At 36.4% G+C, this 18,914-nt stretch overlaps 1 long non-coding RNA gene across 1 annotated transcript in view; it reads right to left on the reverse strand.

The window, feature by feature from the left end:
• LOC118072221 (uncharacterized) overlaps positions 1 to 18,748 on the reverse strand; it is a 68,181-nt gene extending 49,433 nt beyond the window's left edge. Inside the window, exon 1 of the long non-coding RNA XR_004690995.1 lies at positions 18,497 to 18,748. This is a non-coding gene — a long non-coding RNA (uncharacterized lncRNA). The remainder of the gene's footprint in view (positions 1 to 18,496) is intronic.
• Between the last annotated feature and the right edge of the window lie 166 nt (positions 18,749 to 18,914).

Below are 18,914 nucleotides of genomic sequence, written 5' to 3' on the forward strand. Positions count from 1 at the left end.
TTTTAAATGAAAATTAACCGGTTATTCATATGCTGAAAGATTTCATTGATTACATCAAGGCACAAAGACTTCAGCCTTGGTTATCATGATGATTAGAAACCGTAGCAAGGAGCCAATGGTCTAGGATTATTCTTGGCTCTATTTTAGATCTTTTTACCCAGTTTCGATCTAATTTTGGGTTACAAATAGATCAATTTTTATTCTTACTAGAATATTATAATTATCACAAACACAATTTTTGATGAAGAAAAAATTTTGTACCATGGTAAAAACTTTTCCTGCAGCGATTGAACATAAGTTTTTAAAGCACCAATAGATTATATATGATAATGTTTAAAGTCATTAAATCATATGAAATCTTCAAGTAAGGTATTTCGAATACCCCAAAAAAGAGACTGCAATGAAATTGATTATTTTCTTTTAATGAATTAAATAATCAATTGTAACAAATAGATGAAAAATTTCATTAATATTATAATCACTTTCAATTTTTTTATCAATTTTTTTTTTAAATCAATAATAAGTTAAAACAAATATTGAAAAGTTGTCAGTCTAAATCTTTAGGGTTAGATTTTTTCATAGCTTGTTAAAAGAAAATTTCTATAAGAACAATAGTAGTGGGTTACTATGTGAATCACAGTCATTCATGTTAGACAATGTTTGTCAATGACCAACGAATCTCTATCTCAACATAGATGATATGAGTAATAATCAAATTTATAACCACATCTCATTGCACAATCAATAAATGTCTACTTATTTTGAAGTCAATTGAATTATTTTTATTGTTTAATTTGTAGAGAGTAGTATATAATGAATTTTCAGGTTTGAATTTTCAAAATAATTAGAATAAGTTTGTTCTGACTTGGTCTAAGGTACTCTATCGACGGCCTAACATTTTTCTCCCCACCGAATAATTAGATGACTCGAGGTCTCTCCTGCCAACTCATTTTCGCCAATTAGACAACTCTAATTAATTCCTAGACGTATATATCCCTTCTCGAAGGGCCTAGAAGCTTCGAGAACGCAGAGGTTTCGGGAAAAACGGTATGTATTAGTCAGTATTCGCCGGTTACTACGAGTATTCGTACGTAGCTCGTACTCGGACGACTCTTGGGCATCATCGGACGATGCAGATCTACAGACAACTCGTTGTAACAGTCAACTCGGTACGTGTGTACTAGCAGAGAGCGCACGCAGTCGAACTCTCTAGTGAAAACCCAGACAACTCCTCAGACATGGACTAACTCACCAGTTAATCATCTATAGTGATGATTATGAACTCATCAGGCAGTCTACCTCTTAGAAGACATCCTCAGGAAGCTCATGTTGGTCCGCATCAGCACCTTCTTACAAAAGGCGCGAATGATGTCGGCTTCGACGCCTCACGGCCTCATGGACAGACACACACACAAGATCCATACACGAACAACTCGCTTGTGTCTGTGTGGCTGACGCCAACACAATGAAACTCAGACTACTCAAAAAAATCAGGCTACTCCTGGTGCAGAGACCAGTACAGGAAAACTTACAACTTTCCTGTGATCCTCTACTCATCAGTCAACTCATCTGTGAACTCTGTGTAAAATTTCCGTGAACTCAAGACTGTACAGACAATTCAAAGACTCTTTTATTGTTATTTTTCTGTTACTGTGATTTTAGTGTTTAATAAATCGTTAACTGTTACTGTTAAATAGTGTCAGCCAACTCATTTACACCGTTCAAAAGTCCCGACTGTTCTAGCATCCAAACATCCTAAAAAATACAGTCCACAAAGTCCCGACTTCTCACTCAGCCGACTCAAAGTCAGAACAAAGTTTAACGAAAAATCAACAACACCGAAAACTACAAAACTGAACTTGAATGTACTCTCTACAAATTAAACATACAAAAAATAAGCATACAATTTTACTCTCAAAAAGTATACCGTTCCTTTTTTTGATTTCATATGTATTGGTTTCTCTTCTTTTCCTAACTTTACATATCACTTTGACGTGCTACAATTCTTGCTACGATTATATTAATAGGTCGTTATGAAATGGATTGTACAGGTTGAATTACTCTACAGATCTCTTCAAATATAACATTGAATTTTAACAAAACTATTTTAGAACGTTTGCATTTTACAATTACCTAAAGAACTGATAATATCTCGAGATTTTCCGTACACCTTCATAATCCTTCCGACGCTAGAAAAATTTATTGCATTCATTGAATGGAAATGAACATTGTCCCGACCCTATTGCTAGTTCATCTTTTACCTGCACACCTGCATTTCTCTTCTGGGATACATGTTCGAACGTGACCATTTGAATATTCTATTGTAAACACCTGTTATCTATAGTAAGGAAGTTCGAGTACCTCACTAATACAATTATTTAAAATATTTCTAGTTTGAATATCTTCAAGACCTGTTATTATAAATTACCTCATTTACTATAAACTATTAATAATATATATTAGTTTCGAATCATCCCCTCCAGTCCTCGAAGCCCATCAACCAAATTTGTCTATTATAAATTTGGGGCCCCTAAATTAGTGATGTGAAATGACCGTCAATTTTTGAAACGGTCAGGTCACGAAATTTTCGACCGTCAGTGACCGTCAACTGACGTCATTTTTTAGTGTAAGGTTACACCGTCAGAGGTCGCAAATATAAATAAAATAGCACTAAAATTTGAAAATACGAGACGTTGCAGTTTAGAATATCTGTGGACGATTGACAAGTTAAACGATAAATAATCAATAATAAACAAAATTTTGAAAGAGAAAAACTGAATTAAGACTTTGGAAATAAAAAAAAACCAATAAAATAATTTTAAGCCTCTATTTAGTTGTCAGTATGACAGTCAGACCAGCTTTGGTCAGCGCTTTCTAAGCAAGCTTATGAATTCTATTTTCAACTATTTTCCATTTCTAATGTAAATTGACCATTTTTAATGTTATCTTTTATTGCTTCATAAACTGGTAATACTTATTAAATTAACATACGATAAATTCCTATGTAGTGGGTAGGTGAATTTAACAATAGAATTTTAATCTATTTTTACATAAAAAATAAGTTTATTTGTCTCTAAATTACAATCAAGTTACAATGAAGTTCAACTTTTGTAATAATAATTTATAAATAATGTTTTATTTGTAATTTTCTATCTTTGATATCATTAGTATCACATCAATATCAGTCTTTCGGCTGCTTTTAGTTTTATTATCTATAACTAATAGTACATTTAAAACTAACTTTGACATAAACACACGTTCGTTACAAAGATAAAATTTAACTTTCTTAAACTTCTTTGTTAAGAACTATTTAACGTATTGAATAAATTATTTGTAAAAGACTGAAAGTCTTTCACAGAAAAGACTTTGTAAAAGAAATAATGCAAACTTAATGTTTTTTCAGTTATCAATAATTGAATATCATTTTCATCAGTCTCATCGTGTTCTTCATCACTATATAAAGCATTTTTGTCATATTGAAGATGTTTTAAATCTTCTACGTTTAATAATTTCATGTTATGTGCAACGTAAGTTATCATGCCCGCTCTTTCTAAGCTAAGACGATTTCGTTTACTGTAATGTATCCAACCATATGTACTGAATGATCTCTCTGTGGCTGCAGAAGTAGGCGACAAACCCAATATTTCTGTTGCTATTTTACTTAGTTTTACACCTCTACATATGCCACTCCACCATTTTAGAGCTGTTAAACTTAATCCTGTACGTTGAACATAATCATCACTGAAGAATCCAGCATTTAGAGTATAATCAGTAAGTTCAATGGTTATCTCATTTTCATCAAGACCAAAACGATGTGCAATTTGTGAAATAAATGACGATGCAGTAATTATTTCCAGATCACTTAAATCTTGACCTTTTATTGAAGGCTCTAAAAGATTAGCTGCTAAATGTATCGGTCGAATGGCCATAGCTCTCCTAGATTCCAATAACTGAAAAATTTTATTTTCATCTTCATTTGAAAATGGTGATGCTTCTTGTCCCAGTTCGGAGTCAAAAGAAGACCTGATTTTCGAAAACGCAGTACATACTTCACTCATTTTTGGTGTATCCGATTCTAAAGTAGTGATCCATTGAGTAACAGGTTTCATTAAACCATGCACTTTAGCCAACTTTACCCAAAAAGATTCATCTAGAATAATATTTTTAGTTAATGGCTCTAAATATGGCTGTACTGTCGGAGTTACTACCAAAGTTTGTAAAGTCTATTTATTAGATAATAAACTATCCATACAAATAACAGTCGATCCAAAACGGGTCTGACCAGGATTTTTTAATGAAATTCTGCTGTTTTCTGACATTTGACTTTGAATTTTATTAAATGTAGCAATAAGTAGATGCTTTTTTTAAATTTCATTTACAATAGAAGTAGCTGAATGGAGTAGGGCTTTGATTGACTGTAATGCAGCTATATCTTTTAGTAATAAGTTCAATATATGGACCACACACCCATAAAAAATAATTTTAGTTGTGTTAAATCGATTCTCTATTATTTTCCAAGCTGGCTTCATGACAGCAGCATTATCAGTACAGATACTGAGAATTTCATCAATACCTATATCCATAATTACTGTACTCATTTCTTCAGCATAGAATTCAGCATTTTGAATCTTATCAGCTGCTGAAACCGTCTTAAAAAAAACAGGTTTCGGTGTTGTGATGATAAAGTTCACTATACCCTCTTTTCTTATGTTTGTCCATCCATCACATTGCAATCCAACAAAACGGGCATTATTAATACACTTATTAACTTCTTTTTGAATTGATTGGTAAATACTATTTAACAGTGGTCCAGATATTATATGTCTTGAAGGTAGTTGAAATGTTGGTCGCAAAAATCGTATGAATGTTTGCCAGTGTACGTTTTCTGTGATGCTTAATGGTGTTCCAGAAGTAAATATTGCAACAGCTAGAAGATTTTCAGCAGATAATTGATCGTTTTTTGTGATGTTATCACAAAAATTGGTGATGTTTTGATTTCTACATAAAGTACTTGGACCATTTGACTCAGAACTAGTATCTTCATCTGATAGTATATCACTCTTCTCATTTTTTCTCTTCTGTTTTAGTTGACGTTTTATTTCATGTTTCACAAATTCAGGACTACTTTTACAATCTTGGAGTAAATGCTGTGCCATTCTTGTAATATGTTGAGCGTAACTTTTGCAACAATGATTGCATCGATAAGAAATCATTTTTTGGTTAGGTTGGCGATCTAAGATCGTAAAATTGTCATAAACAATCTTTTTCAACTGCATCGTCACGAAAATCTGAAATCAAATGTAGATTTTGAACTTTATATTTTATAATAAAAATTAATATTAATTGTAATATCATTTAATTTACCTTTGTTTTTTCCTTAATATAATAATGAAGCACTTTAACATATATCACAATTATTAGAGATGGCGCAAGAATAAAGAATGAAAAAAGTGGGAGATTTGAATCCTCAATTTTCTGACCAATGGTCATTTTTTTCCATCGGTCACGCGACGGTCATGTGACGGTCACGTGACGGTCACTCGACGGTCACACTTTTCGTTCACATCACTACCCTAAATGATTAGGTCCACTCTACCTGCATCCCCTACGCTTGCTAATTTTCACCAATGGATTTTCATCTTAAAATCCGTTCCACTGATGGACGACGGTATAAGAAGGCTTGCCAAAACGCTTCTAGTCAGTGAGTTTTAGTGATTTGTGCAATAAATATCTCTTCATGTGGATCGTTAACAACTTCTATTAGTGAATAATAACTTGTCTCAGAGTGCTCAGTAGATGCAACATGTGATGACAGTAGTTTGGCAGTGAAATAGTGTAAAGTTAGTCAAATAAGCAGCAGTATGATATCAAATTTTTTTTATTGAATAATGTACAAAAATAAAAAAGAGAATAATCGTTTGTAAATTCTACGAGTAAATAATCTGGTGAGACGAATGTTCACAATTAAAGAATAGTGAAACATAAGTGAAATTAGGAATGATTTCTACCTTGTAGCAAAATAAATTGGAATAAATTGAATTACCATTAGATAGTGGGTTTTTAATTTCCTGATTTCCAACTAAAATTAATTAAGTATTTTACAGAAGCTTCGATTAATCAAGTTGATGTAGATTAATGGTTCAAAGGTATTTGTGATATAAAGTGCAGTGGATATAGGTAAGTTAACCCTAATTATAACAAAAGCGTTGAATGTAAGTTTTGGCAGATCATCATTATCAAGGAAATCCCGTAGTGACGGACGAAGGCGTCAGTCTCACTGGATTTAGTTTCAGACTTTGAGGGAGCAATCGACTCTATCAGGTAATAGTGTAAGTGTCGACAGTTTTTCAGTGATATCAAATGCAGTCGATGTAGGTGAGTTGACCCCAATTATAACAAAAGTGTTGAAAGTGAGTTTCAGCTGATCTTCATCATCGAAGGACGCCCATAATGATGAACGAAGGAGTCAGTCTCATTCGATACAGCTGCAGACTTCGAGGGAGGAATAGACATTTCTTTTAGGTTATTGTGTAAGTGTGGTATTTCAAAACTACGTTGCAGCAGATTATTATCATTGTGGCAGAGGATACGTAATTGACCAGAAGATAGTGTTTGTCGCAGTTAGTCAATCGACTTCGTCGACTGATTGAGTAGTGTACAAGAATAGCTAATTAATTCGCAGATTTATGGATTAGGTCTACAGAGGATACTATGTAAAAAAAAAGTGCTTCACATTCTACCTCTTGGGTGGTGTGGAAATAAATGCATTTAATCATTATTCATGTATTGGTTTTATCAAATTCGTTTAACTAGTGCTAGATATATGTTTGAACTGTTGAGACTAACGTGCGACTTCCTTTTTTCTTATAACGCTTGGTACACTACAATTATGATTTCATTCTATTTATTAAAACCCGAAGGCGGGTGAAGTTCGATCGCAATTATACGCAAGTGTCGCCCGAAAAGATTACATATGTAATACTACTTTTTCTCTCTTCAATGTCACGTTTTTAGAGTTAAAATTTTAAAACAGACCCACCTAATTTATTTAACAGCTAATTCCTTGAGGAATGTATATACCCTGGCCCCAATACAAATTTTTGTTTTTTTTTTTTACAAAGGAAACTTCAAAAGAAATGGTTCACAAGACAGCGTGAAGGCGCTACGGGTACGCGGGGTACCTAACCTGCGAATATTAAGAAATTTAAAAAAATCATCAGTCCCTATTAAGTTCATTTCGTATAGGTAATGATTCATGTAATGACCAACTGCGCATAGGTGGCGGAGCCTTCTGATATACTATTGACGCGAATGGTATTTTGTACTCTTGTATACATTTTAAAATGAAATCATCTGAAGTTATTGTGGCCCATCGTTTCACAAACTGCCTTAGCCTTCCTGCACTCTTATTTACCTTTTCCTCTTCTACCATCTCTAGTTCCTGCCCTGACGACTTCGTAATTGATACTGATTCTGAGATTTGGGGTGACTGTTCGACTTGGTGTTGGATCGCTGGTAAGACGTCTTCTCTGAATACTTGGGTTTGTTGTCCGGTTGTATCGATGTTTTTGATGCAATCGGGCCCTTGTAGTTTACCTGATTCGATATAATACTAACTTTTTGACCGGAGGTTGTATTCTAATCTCCTGACCAAGTTTATTAACAATTTTAAGTTCTTTAATTTTGTCTTCTAATTTTTCTCCAATCAAAAAAGTATCAACCTCAGCTTTTTCCAACAAATCAGAATAAGTTTTATTCAAACCCGATGTAATACATGCTCTACGAGCATATGTTTGACTACGATGCAACTCCGCTATGAGCTGGGATGCCTCCTATAATCTTTCCAACATTTTATTAAGATCTAGACTCTGTTTTAACATTAACGGTTCTATTACTGACCCTAATGGTGATAAGGCTGATCCAGCCAGGTTCTGAGTGATCGCATAATACATATCTTGTTTATTTGCTGCTTCCTTAATTGATGTTGCTACTTCCGGGTTAAGTTTTGGAGCCTCCAAACAACACTCACTTTTTCCTCTTTAACCATCTTCGTCTTTAACCATACTTTCCACGTTGAAGTAATATGAGATGACAACTCCAACTTTTTTTCAGCGTCTCCCGGTTGTTCGCCGATTATTTCAATAATATCCTTTTCGAGTGGTGGAACGATTACATTTTGATCGTTCTCACTAGCATTACTCTCCTTCTAAATTTCCTTCTCATTCCCAACATCGTTGTCTAGGTTGCTTACTGGCTCTGAGACTGTAAGAACCTCATCCTCTCCGATTTCATTCTGACTTTGAGCCTCAACTGCTCTTGAAGGGGAAAACATGTGTGACGGGCTGCTTGGTCCTATAACATGTGATAACTCCCATTACTCACATTTGCATCGATAATTTCTTCGTAGAGACTGTTCATTACGACAACTTTCGGTCCTTGTCTTACCTCACGTGTAAGCTCAGCCGTCTGATTCTGTAATATAAACATAAACTTATCATCATCATTATTTTTATGCTGTTGGGTACGTGCAACGCCATTATCTCTATCATTCTGCCCAGAATCCGCCGTATTCGTTTGCTGAAATGGCTAAAACCGCTCTTCTATTAGCTTTTCCAATCTTTTTAGTCTTTTTTTAAACCTGTAATTTTCCTTATCAGAAGAAGATGCTTTTCTCTTATGTTTTCCCATTTTTTATTATTATTTTCCTCTATTTAATATATATTGAAAGAAAATCGTACGTGGAGAAAAAACTTTACATGTGACACGTTTGGCACGAAAAAATATAATGGTTAACAGGACCGCTCGAAGGCGCCACAGGTACACGGGGTACTTAACCCACGAATATTAAGAAATTTTAAAAAATTTTAACCCTACGAACGTGACATTGAAGGTAGAAAAAGTAGTACTACATATGTAATCTTAAGGGTGAGACTTTAAGTACAATTATAATATTTTTACTAAAGATCATAGAGATTACAAGTCAATGATGATAACAAAAACACGATTGTAAATTACCGTATTAAATACAAAAAAACCATCATTAAAGAAGACAAATTTGAATCAACCAATCAGAAAAGCGTAACTATTTTATTCGTGCGCTGATTAGTCAGTTTTATTCTTGAATTTTTGGAATAACTAACAATTAAAAAATTTTTTACGTTGTTGACTTGAGACTGCGCACTCTTTGAGCGCGCAGTGTATTTCTAGTAATTCTTAATGTAATAAGATTTTGTCAAAATATAGCTTGACAAGCAATTACATTACAACCACTTGATAACGTCAGGCAACCTTGCGAAGATGATTTACTGATTACCATTATGCTTCTTCATCGCTTTATTTAACGTGATTTATTCATTTTTACATATTGTAGTACGCTTCTATGCGTAACTTGCACAGCTTTTTTAAGAAGGAAATGATCCTGTTGAGAATCGGCTATCTTTGGCAGTCACGCCTGTTACACCTAACGGTCCAGAGGAGATTTTGAATCTCCAAGATCTAATAACGACATCTGTGGCTGAAAAAGAAGTCATAATGAATCAAAATTCTGAAGTGGTACCATATGTAGAAATACAGACGTGATAGAGGAAATAATCAATATGGCGGAAAACGTATTTGGTGATCCATTGGATGAAGATATAACATTTTAGGTGATGCTTTTAAAGAAGACATAGAGTTTGGAAAAGAGATTCACAAAGTTATAGCTCGTGGACGGCAAAAAATTTTAAGTAGTGGCTTAGACTCACATAAACAGTAAAAGATTCCCGGAAAATACCTTACATTATTCCTAGCAATTGTGACTTATTAATAGCCCCTAACCTAAATCCAGAGGTTCAGGCAGCAGTTACGGAATCTTTTGTACAAAGAGATGCAGCCTTGATGTAGAAACAAAAGCAGATCGGCATCGCTATTGCAGCTTCAGCACGTAAATCAGATATGCTAGTGCTCAAACAAGCTTCTTATGAAGAAATCCTTGAACCAGTCAACGATGCCTGTCGTATCTCATGTGGCAGTCATTTCAGTGATACAAAAACACGGCGTAACTTTGTTCCATTTGCTATCAATACAGACATAAAAGAAACTTTAATTAAAACGGAGCGAGATCAATTTCTCTTTCGGGAGAATTTTGCAGATGAATTGAAATCGGCCAAGATCATCAAAAAATCTGGTGCAGATTTGGAACAAAAGGAAAACGTTGATACTTCTGGAATCAATCAAAGAAGACATCTAATAAGATTAATAATTCTAAAGGTCCTATAAACGACAAGGAACATTTAAACTGAAAGTCCCTGCATCGGAGATCGTGGTTCTATACCGATGCAGGGAAACCTCGTTATCAGACCAGAAACAACACTCGTCATCAGACAACGGACAAGAAGTCCACCACGAAGACGAAGTAGAAGAGGTAGAGTATTCAGGACGCTTAAGTCTCTTTACGAAAAATTGGTCCAGGGCTACTAGGGACCCAATAGTTTAAGCATGGACAAAGGGCTACAAAATTCCTTTTGTGACTCCTCCAGTTAGTCTTAAAGACCTCTAGTCTCTTCAAAATCAAAGCAAGAATTAATTGACTTCATCAGGTCTATCAGTAAGTTAAAAATTAGAGCCATCTCAAAATGTAAGCCTGAAAAAGATAATTCTTTATCAGGCATTTTCTTGGTACCAAAATCTAACGAAGAAAAATGATTTATTTTAAATTTAAAAAAATTGAATGAATTTGTTGAGACATTAAATTTTAAAATGGAAGACTGTCGAACAGCATACAAGTTGCTAATTAAAGATTGTTTTATGGCATGTCTGCATTAAAAAAATGCTTATTTCTGAATTCCTTTACACGAATCACATTGAAAATTTCTTTGATTTGAATTTAATGCTACATTTTACAAGTTTTATTGTCTTCTATTTGGGTTGTTGACGGCTCCCTATGTTTTTACAAAAATGTTAAAGCCTGTTATGGAATACTTAAGGTCTCAAAACTTCATCTCAGTAATATACCTTGACGATATTCTTTGCTCTGGCGAGACATTTGAAGAGTGTCAAGCCAATGTTCGAGCTCAAAAGTATCTACTAGAGTATTGCGGTTTCATAGTATACTATGAAAAGAGCTGTCTAGTTTTAACGACAAGTTGCAGGTTTTGTAAACTACGAGATTTCGCCAAACTCATCGGTTTATTAGTCTCCGTGGCCCCAGCCATTCAGTATTCTTGGGTATATACTAAACTGTTAAACCGACACGAACTTTTGTGTTTCAACAACTATTGCAGTTATGATGAGGTTATTTCATTGAACACAAAACTGAAGAGGGATATGTTATGGTGGTTGAATCATATAGATACAGGTTACAATCCTTTTAGATACAATCAGGTTAGTGTTGAAATCTTCTCGGATGCATCAGATAGCAGCTGGGGAGCATTCTGTAATGATAAGGAAGCTTTCGCACCCACAAGAACAGATGTAAGGAGTGCAACTCCAAACACCATACAATGTTCCATTCACTTTTGCACCGACAATCATCAGGCAGCAGCAATCAGGCGTCTTCCGGGGCCCAATCATCACAACAATCACTATCAGACACTCAGCCTTCAACTTTACAGCAGTGAGGAGACGAAGCAGTCCTCGAAGAACATTCAAACAATTCACAGACATTCAAGCTTGCCGATGGACTTACTCTGGAGGGTCAAACTGACTGGATGACCTTAGCACACGAGGTTTCGGCCTCAGAAGGGTTAAAGGTTCAGTCGGAATGGTCCAAAGGACAAGTTCAGAAGCAGCACAATCATCTAGGACAATCAAAAGGTCAGAATGACCACAAGACAATCAATCAACATTCAACTAATAATAGCACACAAAATCAACAATCAAGTGACGTTAATTCAATTCAACCTAGCAGACAATCATCGACGAGAGCAATCTGCTCTAGTCAAACAATTCCAAATTATCTACATGAAGATCATTCAACGCTGTTAGCAACAGCAAAAGTCAGAGCCAATTCACCTTCAGGGAGTTGCATAGCACGAGTGCTCATTGATCCTGGATCAGAGCTAACACTAATCACAACTCAACTAGCCAATCTGCTGCAACTGAGAAAACACCATCAGACAAACAACATAAGAGGAGTGGGAAGCTCTTAGCTCACTCAAACAAAAGGTGTAATATTCTACGAGCTACAATCATTATTATCCAGTCATTCAGTATACATTCGAGCTCACATTATGAAACAGTTGACAGCTTTAATTCCAAAAGTGTCATGTAATTATCCCAACAATCATTGGTCGCAACTCAATGGATTAACACTAGCTGATCCAACATTCACCATTCCACAATCAATAGACATTCTACTTGGACTTTAATGGACAAATCATCAAGCAAATTATCATATATCATTCTCCAACAGCTCCTATAGCTCAACTTTCTATCTTTGGTTGGCTAATTCTTGGTCCAGTAGCACCAAACTCATCAGTCAATCCTGAGAAGGACATTTTGTTTGAGTACCTCGCCTTATAGGGCATAACTCTGGGGATAACTCTACTTCTAGTGACGGCGTTATTTGGGACGTGATATACTTGTGCCTTTATAAAGGCACGAGGATACACGCATCTAGCCCAAGGCCTTACGACATACCACTACGAGTCCAACCTCAATTGACTGAAAACACCCGGCTCTCTGCATATCGTTTTTCGACTTTGCAGCTCCGGATGCGGGCTTGGATTTCAGTCTCCCGTAGTACCAGTTTTATCCGCTTTGGTCGGCGGCCCCAGTTGTTTGTGGTGTGAGGGGAGCACCGTTATATTGTCAACAGCTGAAAGAAGAAAATGGTTAGTTTTTGATGTTTCCTGAAATATTAAAGTATATTAAAGTTTTTAACTTCCCAGTGGGAAGTTATAGTAATGGGTCCGATTTTGCGAATCGCTAGTTTTGACATATCTTCACGTTTTAAGGTCCCCAAATCCACTACGACCGTTTTCTAGTGGGGTGGAGGGTTCTGTGTACTCTGTGTGTTGGGCATTGCCGCTCCAGTTCGCGCTACTCTCCTTTTCTCTCTTACCGCCTCGCGGATTCTTCTAACTTCCTCGAACAATTTCTCTTCCTCGCATCTCTTGACAAATCGTTCGAAGGCCCTACATGGGTCTTTTGTTTGGACAAACTTTGGCGCTATTTCAGACCATGTCGATCTGAGGTCAACATTCGTTTCCGAATGTATGACCGCCATGAGACTCGTGCGTCTGTCTCTATATGCGGGACAGTGCAGCAGGAAGTGCTCCACTGTGTCCTCATTTCCCCTATTGCAATTAGGGCAGGTTGGGTCTGTTTCGGTGGCGTATTGTGCACGGTGTGCTCGGAATATACCATGTCCTGTGAATATTGGCGTCATTATATTGTTCAGGCGTATCCACTGATTATCGAGCCTGTCTGCTATGTTCGGGAAGAAGTGATATGTTTTGCGGCCCGTCTCAGATGCATCCCATTCTGCCTGCCATATTCTAATTGTTTGCAATCTGAGGTTCATTATCGGCGTCGTCGTCTCCCCTGACGTATTGTCGTTTAGGGAGATTCTAGTGCCGTTGTACGTTACTACTTCGTCGATACGAAGTGTATATCGCGCGTTGAGATCATTAATCGCTATGCGTATAGGCGGGACGCCCACCGCCACGCAGAGGCCGTCTCTCGGGGTGGTTGCGCGAGCATGCGCCACAACTCCTAAAACGCTCCTCTGTGCGGCCGCAAGCGTCAACCAGTCTTTAGCATTGCACAAATCGCTCCATGTCGGAGACGCGTAAGCAATCACCGGCAGGAAGTACCCCCTATATAGAGTTAGACAGGTATGGTAATTAAGTCCCCAACGCATTCGCGAAAGGCGCCTTATTTTGTGGAATAACTTTTCCGCTTGCGCCCGTCGTTTATGAATATGCATGGAGATGTTAAGATCTCTGCCGAACCAAACCCCCAGATACTTAACCGCTTCTGGGTATTTTATCCTGTTGCCATCTATTGTAATCTTAGGCGGTTTACATTCATGCCTGTCTTTCTTTCTTCTTAGGTGTGGCTTATATTCTCTGTAGTTTCTCTTGCCTCTGAGTTTTACTTCTCTCTTCATGAAGATTGCTTCCGTCTTCGTTTTTGACAGCTCGAGCTTGGCATTCTTGCACCAATTGAGTATTGTGTCAACAACTACCTGTCCTTTGGCTTCAAGTGTCTCCCTTGAATTGCCATCAATGATAACGATTAGATCGTCTGCGTATACTGCGTATTATTTTCCATGTCTGTGGGTCATCAGAGAAGAATTTACGCAACTTCATGAGCTCTCACTTCCACGATGGATTCACACAACCAGACATTCAACTGTAGAAATTCATGGATTCTCTGATCTTTCACAGCTTGCGATGGCTGCAGCAATGTACCTTAAAATCAATTCACCGTCCACAGGGCCCAAAATCACACTCATCTGTGCGAAAACTAAAGTAGCACCAATCAAACAAATCATGATCCCTAGGCTAGAGTTAACAGCTGCGTTAATTCTAGCGACACTCACAAAGTGTGTTCAAGCTACACTCCACAGAGTGAACATACATTCAATTCACTTATGGACGGACTCTTCAATCACTCATTCATGGATCAATTCGAATGCAGGACTTTGTTAGGAACAAAGTAGTGCAAATTCAAGAACTAGTTGCGGACGCGCACTGGCACCATATTTCTAGCAAGGAAAATCCAGCGGACTGTGCTTCAAGAGGCATTACAGCCACTCAATTAAAAGATTACTCGCTATAGTGGAGGGGACCCACTTGGTTAGCTGAAAATCAAGAAAACTGGCCAGTAAATTCACCACCAGCTGACGAGTTTAAGTAACAACAAGTTACTTGGAATCACCGCCCTAATCATAAAATTTACTTCAAGACTTCGACATTCACTAGTTACCAGTCCTTTAGCATCAATCACAACCGATGACATCGAAAAGGCAAGAATCTTCTGGATAAAGTTACTCAAGCAGCACATTTTTACCAAGAAATCAGGACTTTATCCAACAATCAACATTTTCCACCAAACCATTCATTCAACAGACTCACAGCATACGTTGACTCAGAAGAAGTTCTACGAGTAGGAGGACGATTTCAGCATGCTCAGTTGAGTCATGATTCAAAACATCAATCAATTCTACCTCGACATTTACCGTTCACCACTCTTATTATTAGACATTATCATTTAATCACACTACATGGTGGCACTTGACTTACACTCACAACAATCAGACAACGTTACTGGATCATTGGTGGAAGAGCTCCAGTAAAAACATTCATTCTTCGGTGCATCGAATGTACTCGACAAAGAGGCATAAGAGCACAACAACTCATGGGCCAATTGCCACAATCACGTATCACTCCTTCACGGCCATTCTCTTATACTGGCATAGATTATGCTGGGCCATTCACAATCAAAACATCATCAGGCAGAGAAGCCAAGACAAGAAAAGCTTGGGTCTGTGTATTTGTCTGCATGTCAACTTCTGCAGTTCACTTGGAAGCAGTTAGTGACTATTCATCTGAAGCATTCATTGCTGCCTACAGAAGATTCACCTCTAGACGAGGATTATGCCCGACAATCTATTCTGACTGTAGCAGAAATTTCATAGGAGCTGATATAGAACTCAAGAAACTATTCACACAATTCACCAGAGAACATAAGGTCATTTCTAGATTCATCATCACCAACGGCACTCAATGGTCATTCAACCCACCTGCAGCACCATACATGGGTGGCAAGTGGGAGTCAGTAGTGAAATCACTTAAATTTCATTTGACGAGAATAATAAAAGAATCTTTCTTCACGTTTGAAGAGATCACCACTGACTCAAATAGAAGCCATTCTCAACTCAAGACCTCTAGACCCAATTAATGATGACCCAGAAGACATTCAAGCACTCACTCCAGGACACTTTTTTATCGGGTCAGCAATCAACACTGTTCCTGAACCATCAGTCTCAGAACCTGTACATTCAACTCAAAATCGATGGCGGATGATTCAACGACAATCACAGCAGTTCTGATACAGTTGGTCACAATCTTATTTACAAAAACTACAAGCTATTTCTAAGTTGTTTTTCAGGAACAGAACAATTTAAGTTGGTACATTAGCCTTGCTGACAGATGAAAGATTTCCCCCCACGAAATGGCCACTCGTGAGGATAATTCAATTGCACCCAGGGCAAGATGGGCTTCCACGAGTAGCAACGGTGAAGACACCAACAACGACGTTGGTCAGACCAATCGTCAAACTAGCCATTCTACCAATCGAGCCAACTCCTGAAGCCCAGCAGCAGAATCAACTTGAGGACAATCATCAACCAGTTGCTAATGGCGGGCGGCATATTGAGAATTAATTAATTCTCAGTTTGAATTTGCCAGCTGACAGGAACTTCGGCGGTCATCTTGGGACTGGGTCGATAACCAATCGACCAAATAATTAATATTTTTTGATCTAGTCACTCATTTGACTAATTTTCAGTGTCCCTTTTGACTAATGAAGTTCCTGTCACTATTCTTTCACTGTTCTCGTTCACGTGTACACGCCATTCACATTCCTTTCTAAAAAATCTTAAAGTTTTGAGTCAATCATTAGTGCTAGTGCTATTGTGAATCATCAGAAATATTCAAGTTTCAGTCTACAATAGAAATCAACTAATAATTCAAGTCGTTTCATAGTAAATTCAAGAAAATACGATAAATTCATTTTGCATTGCATAGATAGGCTAACGCCACGTGCACAATCATATTGTTCCTCAACTTGAGAAGCGTGCTGAGCTCGTGTGGGAGGTTAATAATACCGAACACACCAAGTTGAGTATTTTTGAGACATTCAATTTAAATTCAGTAATTACAATTGACATTAAGTGATTTCTAAAGTCATTAATTTCTTGTATTTAGTGACAAAAGGTCACCCAGTGTACATTGTGTACCTGTTAGTGCTAAAAATGACGATAATATATTTTTTATAAAACCTGACTTCCATTTGCTCTGTTCTGGCACAATCATCCCTATCCTCAAACGGTTAGGTTAATTCACAAGTTGAGATTTTCTCAACACATTTAATATATCACAATGAAATATATAATGTTTAACAATGAGGTAAGAAATTGATTTTAAAATCTATTAGACAAAATAGTGATCATTTTTTTAAGTAAGAAACGAGATAAAATTCGAGTGGTCGGAAATATGCAAGTTCCCTTCATGTACAGACGTAATTTTAGATTAAATAATAGTTTTGAGACAAATGATTATAATAACTAATATAATTGCACAGTTAAAACTGATGCTAATAAATTCCACAATCACTGATACCTCATTCCTCTTATAAACGAGAAATAACACGCTGGCTGATTTTAAATTAATTCATTGATGAATAATCATCCAATGATTGGTATACAATTAAAACGAAACCGGAACATAAATTAGAAGTCCTCAAATAACTAATGAATATCTTTAGCTTTGATGCTTGTACAAGAAAATTTTTTTTAAATCAATATTATTTATTCCAATCGACAGCTTCTTTAACTCTATGATATTCTACCAGCATGTGATCATGATAATTCAATAGAAAATGCAAATCCGTAAGACTACGAGCATGAAAGTCACGACTGTCTAAAAGAAGATTGGCGTGAGAAAGGTAGAAACGTGTCACGCTAATTAGTTAAATCGATTGCTTGATACGATTGTAATTTTACTTGATTCACTGTTGCAGATAATGCTCACAAGTAGTCAATTACAATTTCTGCCTTCATTTTATTACAATACCAACAAAAAAAAAATGATCATAACGACAACACTAAGAAGAGAACAAAATTTGTCATTACGCATTATCGAGGTGTTGGAGATTACATACCCGATAAGAACAATGAATAACACGAAAAAAAAAACGGCTTCGCGAAAGTGAATTATGATGATACTTCACTGTAATTTCAGTACACAACTCAAGTGATTTATATTTTGAAAGCTTGAAGATGAAAAACTGAGGATTAAATATCATCAAACATACGAACACCGAACCAGTGTCAATGTGATTGTTGATACAATGGAGGTACATCAACTGAGAAACATTGTCTGAACACACGAAGCAATTTGATTACATAATCAAAAAAATCACAAAAAAACTTTTAAAAGTATTGAATTACTTGAATGAAAAACAAATATTCATTCACAGTATTTTTTGCATTTGCAATTAAATCAAATGGTGTGGTATTAATGAATGAATCAGAATGTGTATCTTATGGCATATAATAATATTGGTAGTGGAAAAAGATTCATGGAAAAATTTTTTTTGTTTTCTGACTTATCAATCATTTTGCACATTTAACGGCATTGAATTTTAGCTTGAAAAATTTGAGAAACTTTTCCATTGGAAAAAAAAGAAAACGATTGTTTATCTTGCCGGAGGCGTTTTAATCTTCTCGCGAAACGAATACACAAGTAGAAAAAAAAGAGAAAGATAAATAAAATTTTGAACTCACCGGAGTGAAGCAGAATTAATTCCTATGATCTCGTGTGTTAAGTAATTTGAGATGACGACACTATCACTAAATAAAACGATAATAATCACTTGACAATTAATTGTTTTTTCGTATATAATTTAGAGCGGTAGGTAATAAATGATAAATCAACTGCTACGTGAGGTACACTCAATAAACGCGATGTATCACGTGAGACAATCTCATACAGAGATATGTTCAAAGAGCCTCGGACCGCCATGCACTGACTGGACGTGTCTTACTTGAATGCTTTCATCCTGTGCGCACGCATGTTGCCTTCCCGCACTCTGCCGACTGTTCTAGAAATCTACCACTTACGCCATCTTTGTACCTCTCCCAGAAACTTCTTACCTGTAAATTTCAACATGAAAAAAAATATGTTTTGTTGCAAATAAATTAC

Source organism: Chelonus insularis, unplaced genomic scaffold (genome assembly GCF_013357705.1).
Source record: "Chelonus insularis isolate UGA/USDA-ARS -01 unplaced genomic scaffold, ASM1335770v1 contig_89_pilon, whole genome shotgun sequence".
NCBI lineage: Eukaryota > Metazoa > Arthropoda > Insecta > Hymenoptera > Braconidae > Chelonus > Chelonus insularis.